The following is a 9,294-nucleotide window of genomic DNA, read 5'->3' on the forward strand; positions in this document are numbered from 1 at the left end:
GTAATTAGCCCCCAACTAAAATAAATAAATTTATAAAAAAAAAAAAAAAAAACTGTCCAACTCTTTTCCAGAGTGTCTGTACCATTTTACATTTCTACCAGCAATTACAGAGTGATCCAGTTTCTCCCCATAAGAGGAAAGGGTTTTCAAAACAAAATAAAACCACACTCATAAATAGAGAGAGAAGATCACTGGTTGCCAGAGGGGAAGGAGTTTAGGGGGTCGGTGAAATGGGTGAACGGGGTCAAGAGGTACAAGCTTCTGGTTATCAAATAACTAAGTCGTGGGGATGTGATGTACAGCAAGATGACTGTAGTCAAATAATATCGTAATGCATATTTGAAAGTTGAGAATAAATCTTAAAAAGTTCTCATCACAAGAAAAAATGTAATTTTATATGATGGCAGATGTTAACTCATAGTGATCATTTTGCAATATAAACAAATATTAAAGCATTATGCTGTACAGCTGAAACTAGTATAATGTCAAATGTTAATTATACAGTAATTTTTTTAAAGAGGAAAGATTTTTAATCCAGTTATCAAGTGTTTTTTGTGAGTCACAAAGTACACTGGAATAGGGGCAATGAGATCAATTCTGAAGAGCATTCACCATAAGCACATGCCAGAAATATGTTACTAAGCAAATATTAGAGGCTGCACCCAAATGCCAACCCACTCCCTGCTCAATTTGCTGATAACAGCAATCAGCAACACGTCCCCTGATCTCGATTCAGTATTGACGAAAACCATAAAAATTGTGAATATAATCAAATCATGGCCCCTAAGGGTATGTCTTCCCAGCACGCTGTACAAAGAAATGCAGCAAATACCAAAGTCTACTTTTCCACTCTAAGCACACCAGCTATTGAGAGAAATCACTTTCCCGCAAGTTATTGAAACAAGGGCTGTAGGGGGAGACTCTATGACTTTGATAATGACACTACGGATAATTCCTCAGATGTTAAATGCCTTGTTCGAGAGATATTTCATAGCCATATATTCAGAAACTTGAAGAAGCTGCAAGTAATTACTCCAGTGATGAAGTGCAGCTATGTTTAATGTGAAAGATGAAATGAGCAGGATTTCTTTAAAAAGACCAAAATATGGGGCAGTTCTATCACTGAGAATTTGAGACTGCCTCAACATGTACAGATTTCTTCCCTCTTCACAGAAAGAAATAAATTACATATCACTGGGGACATTTAAACATCATATCCAAGTCTTTCAGTAGAATTTGGCACCACGCTTTCTAGAATTGAATCAAACAGGTGAATCCACACCCATCTACTTCCTGGTTTAACTATTCAACCTTCCAGCCTTTGAACATGATTTGTTCAAGGACTTTAGCATCTGATGGAGTGTTTCAAAGTGTCAGCAGGGAACTATCATTGTCATTTCTGGGTCCATGTTTGCTCCCAAAACTCTGCAGTAAAGCCACTAAATAGTTGCGGCAGTGCCCAATGGCCTGTGATTCTGAGTTTGGATTTTTAACTTTGTATTATGAAAAGCTTTCAAACATACAAAAAGTAGGGTGGCTAGGACTATGAACTTCCATGTACCCACTACTCAGATTCAGTAATAGTACAAATACCTCTGGGGCCCTACGTCACAGTCCTTCCATCCACCTCTGATTTCAGCCAGAGCTGTTCTGCACAAGTTCAGACTCACATCACCCTGACAGCATTCCACCTCCAGATCAAGCTTCTCTGTTTCCGCTTCTGCCCCAGTGCCTTCTCCAAAGCCAGTCCATGTAAAAGCACAGACTGGAAGTGTGGGACTGTTAATCCCTTTGGGGATAACCTTGAACTGAGGTGGGGTCAGGAACCAGTGGATGGGAGCTACAGCCTCTTATCTATCAAGGGGACAGTTCTGGGAGATGTTCTGTATCCTTCTCAGGATGTCCATCCAGAACCAAGCCCTTGTGGCCCAATGTAGCAATATCACAAGGCACCCTCGCATTGACTTTTCCTCCTTCTCTAATTCTCCCAAACCCCCCACTCCTGTCTCCTGGGACAACACCCCAAATATACTCAACTACTCCCCATTCCTTGCCTCAGACTCTGTTTTGGGGAAACCCAACTAAGACAAATAAGTTATCAAATTTTACCATTCTTATTTCATCAATCCTGGGATATTTTAAAGAATTTAAAGTATTTTTAGAAAAATAAAGTATCTTAAAATTTGGATTTTAAAAATTTATTAGAAATAGGAAGGAAAGAAACCAGCTCAATATGGAAGCCGATCTGGGGTCAAGCTGTGTGTCACCAAGGCAGACCTATATACCTTGGTGAAATATTGCTCCTAAATCTCACCGCTTTCCCTTATATTAAGTTATTATTAGCTATATTATTCTACATACTATTTTAACGTAATGGTGATAAAAATGTGATAGAGCTTCTTTTCAATTTACCTCAGCAGGGGTCTAGGAATGGGCTAGCTGCCCACTGCATGGCTCTTGAAAATCAACTATGAGAAACACTGACCATCCAAAGACCACCCCCAGAGCAGTTCATGGGAGTCTGTGAACCCCCATAAAAATGTACGCCGACATGTGCACACACACGTGCATTTCTATGGGGAAAGGTCTTTCACCAGATCCTGAAACAAGTCTTTGACCGAAGAAGGGCTGAGAGTCACGGATGAAGGGCTATCAGGCACTCTGAACCTGACTAGGGGATGATTTTATTGTACAGACGGAGCCCTTCTGGAACTCTTTAAATCATTCTGCATGGCTGATCATCATCTTCACCAAGTGGCATGGCTAACCTCATTATGTGAATCCAACTAGAATTGATATGATTACAATGAAAGGATTTTCCCCTCCTCAAGGTCTAGTTTATAAAGAAGAGATTTTTTTTTCCTCAAGCCTTAGTTTATAATAAAAGGTTTTTCTTCCCTCCTCAAGGAGATGTATTTTCCACATCTGGATTAGATGATCTGGTCCCAATTTTCTTCTCAAAGCTATCTTTCCTAGCCTCAAAGAACTTTTGCGATCCTGCCAATCAACAAGAAAAGGATTTCGATTACAGTACGTGCTCTTTGCAGACTAGCCCTGCTTCTCCCAAATAGCTCTGTACCCTGAACTGGTGCACACTTGCAGGCATGTGAGAGATTCAGGGCCAGCTGTCCATGAAGCAATTCCTCCCACCTGCATCTTGGCCAGCCCCGAAATTACTAACTCAGAAAGGAAGTTGGAAAGTGAAAGAGGCACACTTTTTCTCTAAAGAGACTTAATTAGGTTTAGCATTTGGGTTTGGGTTTTTTTTTTTCTTTCCCTATTAACAAAGAAGTATTTGTACAACATGAACACAAGTAGAGGAAGAAAATAACATCTTAAAATCATTTCCACTTAAAAACCAAGACAAAAATGGTACAGGTGGCCTTTTAAAAAGGGACTCCTCTACACAAGCCCTTTCCTTGAATAGGCCTCTAACTAGCCCTCATGCAGCTGCAAGGGCAAGTTAATGTTCCTGTGATTTATTACTTTAAAGAGGATATTCTCAGGCATCATCTGCAAAAGAAGACCTAGCAGGATGTAGAATGGGAGACTAAGAACACATTGGAAGGAGCTGAATTTTCCATGTGGTTTTCATTCTCTTTCTGATTCTACACGGAAAATCTTTTTTTAAGATTTTTTTTTTTTTAGCCACCATAAATATCACAAAAGCACCCTGCTCCTACGGCAGCTTGCAGCAGGCCTGAGTAAGGCACTGAGCCCACTACAAACGGGAGGAGCCCAAAGCAAGCTTTATAATGAAAGGCAAAACTTCCTAAAGTCACTTCTTGGCACAAAATGTCCTCCCTGACTCAAAGACTTTTAACTTCCATGATGTGTCTCCCGACCAAGCCACCCTTGCTAGGTAATAAAGAGCAGCTGACACTGACTGAGCACTAACTATATGACAGGGAATGTTCAGAGCCACTGGCTTGTGTTATTTCATATTCCATGATAACCTCAGTTTATCATACCTAGTTTACAGATGAGGAAACTTCAGGTGAGAGAAATTAAGTCACTTTACCCATGTTGTTGTTTAGTCCCTCAGTCATATCTGGCTCTTTTTCGACCCTATGGACTATAGCCTGCCAGGCTCCTCTGTCCATGGGATTCTCCAGGCAAGAATACTGGAGTGGGTTGCCTTGCCCTCCTCCAGGGGATCTTCCAAATCCAGGGATCAAACCCACGTCTCTTATGTCTCCTGCATTAGCAGTCAGGTTCTTTACCCTAGTGGAAACAACTGCCAAGAAAGACTTGTTGTTTAGTTGCTAACTTGTGTCTGACTCTTTGCGAGTTGATGGACTGTAGCCCACCAGGCTCCTCTGTCCATGGAATTCTCTAGTCAGGAATACTGGAGTGGGTTGCCATTTCCTTCTCCAGGGGATCTTCCCAATCCAGAGATTGAACCTGGGTTTCTTTACGTCTCTTGCAATGGCAGGCAGATTCTTTACCACTGAGCCACCTGGGAAGCCCCACCCAAGGTCACAGAGCCTGTGAAAACAGAGCTCAGATTTCTCCCTGGTTTGAATGACTTCAACAGTAGTGCTTTTAACGACTACATGGTTTTCACCCCCTCCTTTTTTTCTAGGGTCGCTCCCTGACCTCAAATGCCAGGATTTATACTAGCCTCTGGTTACCTAGGCGCTCTAGCTATAGTAGCTATCTGGCCTGCCCTCAAGAATAATGCCTCATTATAAAATTTCCCATTTTATCCAAATACATCTAATCCCATTGAACTCTCAGTTTCCCATCAAATCTTTGAGAAAAATTATGGCACTTTTTTATATAATTAAAATCACTTCAGATTCTCTTGATATTATCTTTAAAATTGCTCTTGGGTGTACCCACACATACACATATCCTCTCACAGTACACTCTGTGCCAGACATCATGTTAATTATCTAACGTGCATTTTTTCATTCAATTCACCACAGTAACCTCATGAGGTAGCTACTATTATTACTCCTGCTTTACATATAAGAAAACTAAGATTTAGAAAAGTTCTACCACTCCAGCAACTAAAGCACCCAGGATCTGAATACAGTTGTGTTTGACTTGAGAGTCAAAGCCTCTAAAGCACTGCTCTCTACTTACACTCTTCTTACCACTAATAAATCATGCTGATAATATATACTTCTAATATAATGTAGTGAGACTTGCACTTTACTTCTGTGTTATTTCTCCCAAACCCCATTGCCTCAGCATAATAATGGACAAAAACATCAGAAAGAGGTCAATGGAGGCATGTTCAAAAAAATACCTGACCAGTATTCCTCAAAACTGTCAAGGCCATCAAAAACAAGGAAGAATCCTGGTGACATTTGTGAAAATGATAGAGTAGGGAACTCCAAAAGTCTATCCCTCCTCAAAAGATATGAATAAACTGCCAAAACCCATCAGAATTAACTTTTTCAGAACTCTGGATACTAATCAAAAGCTTGCAGGAACAGGGGGTATGCTCAATCAAGAGAAAGCAGCTGAATCTTGCTAAGAGAGCTTTGTGGCATTTTAACTGACCTTGGACCCATTCCTTGCTCCCCAGATCAGCAGTGACCTTGGAGCCAACAGCAGCCCACATTCCTGGTATAAGTACCCAGTACAGCAGAACAGACTTCATCCTCTAAGAATTGTGTCTGTTTATTTTAACTTGCCTGGTGACTTCCTGAAAGACCAACTCAAAAGGCTTACCTTTATTTAGACTCACTCAGAACTCTCCATGGGCTGAGTGACTATCCAGGGGGAAATTGTCAAAATCATTTGAAGGCAGCCATTAGTAGCTGCCACCTGGGTAAGGCATAACAGTTGGGGAAACAACAGACTAAGCAAAACTCTCAAGAGGAAAGGCTGCACAACGAGATGCTTTGGGGAATAAGGGCTTTGAAAAGCTTCCACAGGGACTTCCCTGGCAGTCCAGTGGTTAAGACTCCATGTTCCCAATGCAAAGGGAACAGGTTTGATCTCTGGTCAGGGAACTAAGATCCCATATGCCACACAGTGTGGCCAAAAGAAAATAAAAGCTTCCACATATTCCTGGAAATCTAGAAGGCCACACACATCCCCAGGACTGAGCGCATACTCAGAAGAGATCTGAGAAGGCCCTAAGTGCTATATCTGGCTGACAATGTATACTTTTTTTCATATAATGCAAAGAAAATTAAACAACATGAATTGTTTGTGAGATAAGAAAACATAGAAGTGTAATTTTATATTGCATTTAGTATACATTTTGGCCCCTAACCTCCCTTATTTTCAGTGTGATACTCAGGCTCACAACCGTGCAATCTTACCTTCCATCATGATATATACAACTGGAAGATAAAAACCAAAATTGTCTTCTAGAATGAGTTCCAAAGTCACCTTGAAACCAAGCAGGGCCCTGTGAGGCCTTCCAGAGACAGGAACCCCCCACCCACCCCGCCAGTAACTGTGTCCTCTGCCTGCCTCTTGTTTGTACAAAAGCTCTAGTCTCCCAGGCTTCTCCTGAGTCACAAAGGCCTGGATCAAGAATTAATGATTGAAAACATGTAGTAACAAAAGTAGTAGTTGGGCCAGGAGGACTGGTAAGAGTTTAAACAGTAAATCAGCCACACGGCAGTGACAGAATCTTTAGTTCCACCCTGAAGTATAATAGTATCTGATGAAGACTTTCTGAGTTGTTTTGCCAATGCTAAAAACTCCACCAAATGAAGAAGTTAACCACATGATGATCATGAGTGCATAGTCCCCAGACCTACTAGTGCTTAAGGATTGATAATGTTAACCCCTGTGACACCGCCGTGTTACCTCACCACCAACCAATCAGAGAATTGTCCACGAGCTCATCACATACCTTGCAACCCCCTTCCCTCACCTGGCCTTTAAAAATGCTTCCCTGAAACTCACTGGGGAGTTTGGGTGTTTTTCACCTGAGCCACTCATTTTCCTTGCTTGGCCCTGCAATAAACCTTCCTCTGTCCCAAACTATTATGCTCTGGTTTGTTTGGCCTCAATGTGCATTCGGCACATGAAAACTGTTCCCTAAACAGACTTTTAAATTATCTCCAAGTTTTTATTCCTGTACTCACTGTCAAAGTCACATGGTTCCTCCAACTCCCAAGCCTATCTGGAATTTTGAAGGGAGAATCAGCTTGCTTTTCATTGGTCTTCCTTTGTGAGCACTTGGTATGAGATCTTTCTCCATTCTGTTCATTTACCAGTCTTTCATCTGCTTTTCCTCCCCGTATGCTAAGGTCAGGAGTTACTGATGAAGCTTGGTTTCATCAAACATGGAGAAGAAAGAGGTAAATATAAAATCAATGCACCAGTCAAGGATATCCAATATGTGACTAATAGGTATACTAGAAAGAGACAACAGTAAAAAGCAGAGAAGGAAAACATTAAAGAAAGAATACAAGATTATTCCCCACAACTAAATGACATGAGTTTCCAGATATAAAAGCCCACTGAGTGCCCAGTACGATGAATGAAAAAATAGCCCCAATAAGCCTTATCATCATTAAATTTTGGAAAAATCAGAGCTTGTTGTTGTTGTTGTTTAGTCACTAAGTCATGTCTGACTCTTCTGCGAGTCCATGGACTGCAGCCCACCAGGCTCCTCTGTTCATGCGATACCCCAGCCAAGAATACTAGAGTGGCTTGCCATGCCCTCCTCTAGGGAATCTTCCCAACCCAGAGACTGAACCCATGTCTCCTGCTTGGCAGGCAGATTCTTTACCAAGGAAGCCCAAATATCCTAAGCTTCTGGAATAACCACAACAGGACACATGTAGAGATCAAGAATACTGATTGGGAATCAGAATCACATTCAATTCCTCAAAAATAACACTGCAAGTTAAATACTGAGGACTTTTTTCCAATTTAGAAATACACACCCAGCTGAATAACAAAAAGTTCTAGAAAAGCATAAAGACATTTTCAGATATTCAAATTCTCAAAGATTTTATTTCCAATGCATTTTTTCTTAGGAAACTTCTTGAGAAGAACATACGAAATCCAAGAAAAGGTGGATGGAATGTAGAAGAGATGCAGGGAGAGGTCCAAGAATGACAATTGTGCATGAAACCAGAGCAGGAAAACCCCAAAAGTGGAAATAAAACCAATAAATAAAATCAAAATATCATTTGCAGAAAATTGTTGCAGAGAGCTTGCTGAAAGATCCTTTCCCAAATGAAAATGAAAAAAACAGTGGTAATTTTAAGGGAATTTCTGGAGAAATATATTAAAAGACATTTTAGAAAATACTTAAATATAGTTAACTGTATATAGTTTAAAAACAGTTCACATGATTCAGTTCAGTTCAGGCGCTTAGTCATGTCCAACTCTTTGCGACCCCATGAACCGCAGCACGCCAGGCCTCCCTGTCCATCACCAAATACCAGAGTCTACTCGAACCCATGTTCATTGAGTCGGTGATGCCATCCAGCCATCTCATCCTCTGTCGTCCCCTTCTCCTCTTGCCCCTAATCCTTCCCAGCATCAGGGTCTTTTCCAATGAGTCAAATCTTCACACGAGGTGGCCAAAGTATTGGAGATTCAGCTTCAACATCAGTCCTTCCAATGAACACCCAGGATTGATCTCCTTTAGGATGGACTGGTGGGATCTTCTTGCTGTCCAAGGGACTCACAAGAGTCTTCTCCAACACCACAGTTCAAAAGCATCAATTCTTTGGCACTCACCTTTCTTCACCATCCAACTCTCACATCCATACATGACTACTGGAAAAACCATAGCCTTGACTAGACGGACTTTTGTTGGCAAAGTAATGTCTCTGCTTTTAAATATGCTATCTAGGTTGGCCACAAGCTCCCTTCCAAGGAGTAACAGTATTTTAATTTCATGGCTGCAATCACCATCAGCAGTGATTTTGGAGCCCAAAAAAATAAAGTCAGCCACTGTTTCCACTGTTTCCCCATCTATTTGCCATAAAGTGACGGGACCAGATGCCATGATCTAAGTTTTCTGAATGTTGAGCTTTAAGCTAACTTTTTCACTCTCCTCCTTCAGTTTCATCAAGAGGCTCTTTAGTTCTTCTTTGCTTTCCACCATAAGGGTGGTGTCATCTGCATATCTGAGGTTATTGATATTTCTCCCAGCAATCTTGATTCCAGCTTGTGCTTTTTCCAGCCCAGCGTTTCTCATGATGTACTGTGCATATAAGTTAAATAAGCAGGGTGACAATATACAGCCTTGATGTACTCCTTTTCCTATTTGGAACCAGTCTGTTGTTCCATGTCCAGTTCTAACTGTTGCTTCCTGACCTGTACACAGGTTTCTCAAGAGACAGGTCAGATGGTCTG

Source organism: Giraffa tippelskirchi, chromosome X (assembly GCF_054371585.1).
Source record: "Giraffa tippelskirchi isolate mGirTip1 chromosome X, T2T-mGirTip1v1.2.pri, whole genome shotgun sequence".
Classification (NCBI taxonomy): Eukaryota; Metazoa; Chordata; class Mammalia; order Artiodactyla; family Giraffidae; genus Giraffa; species Giraffa tippelskirchi.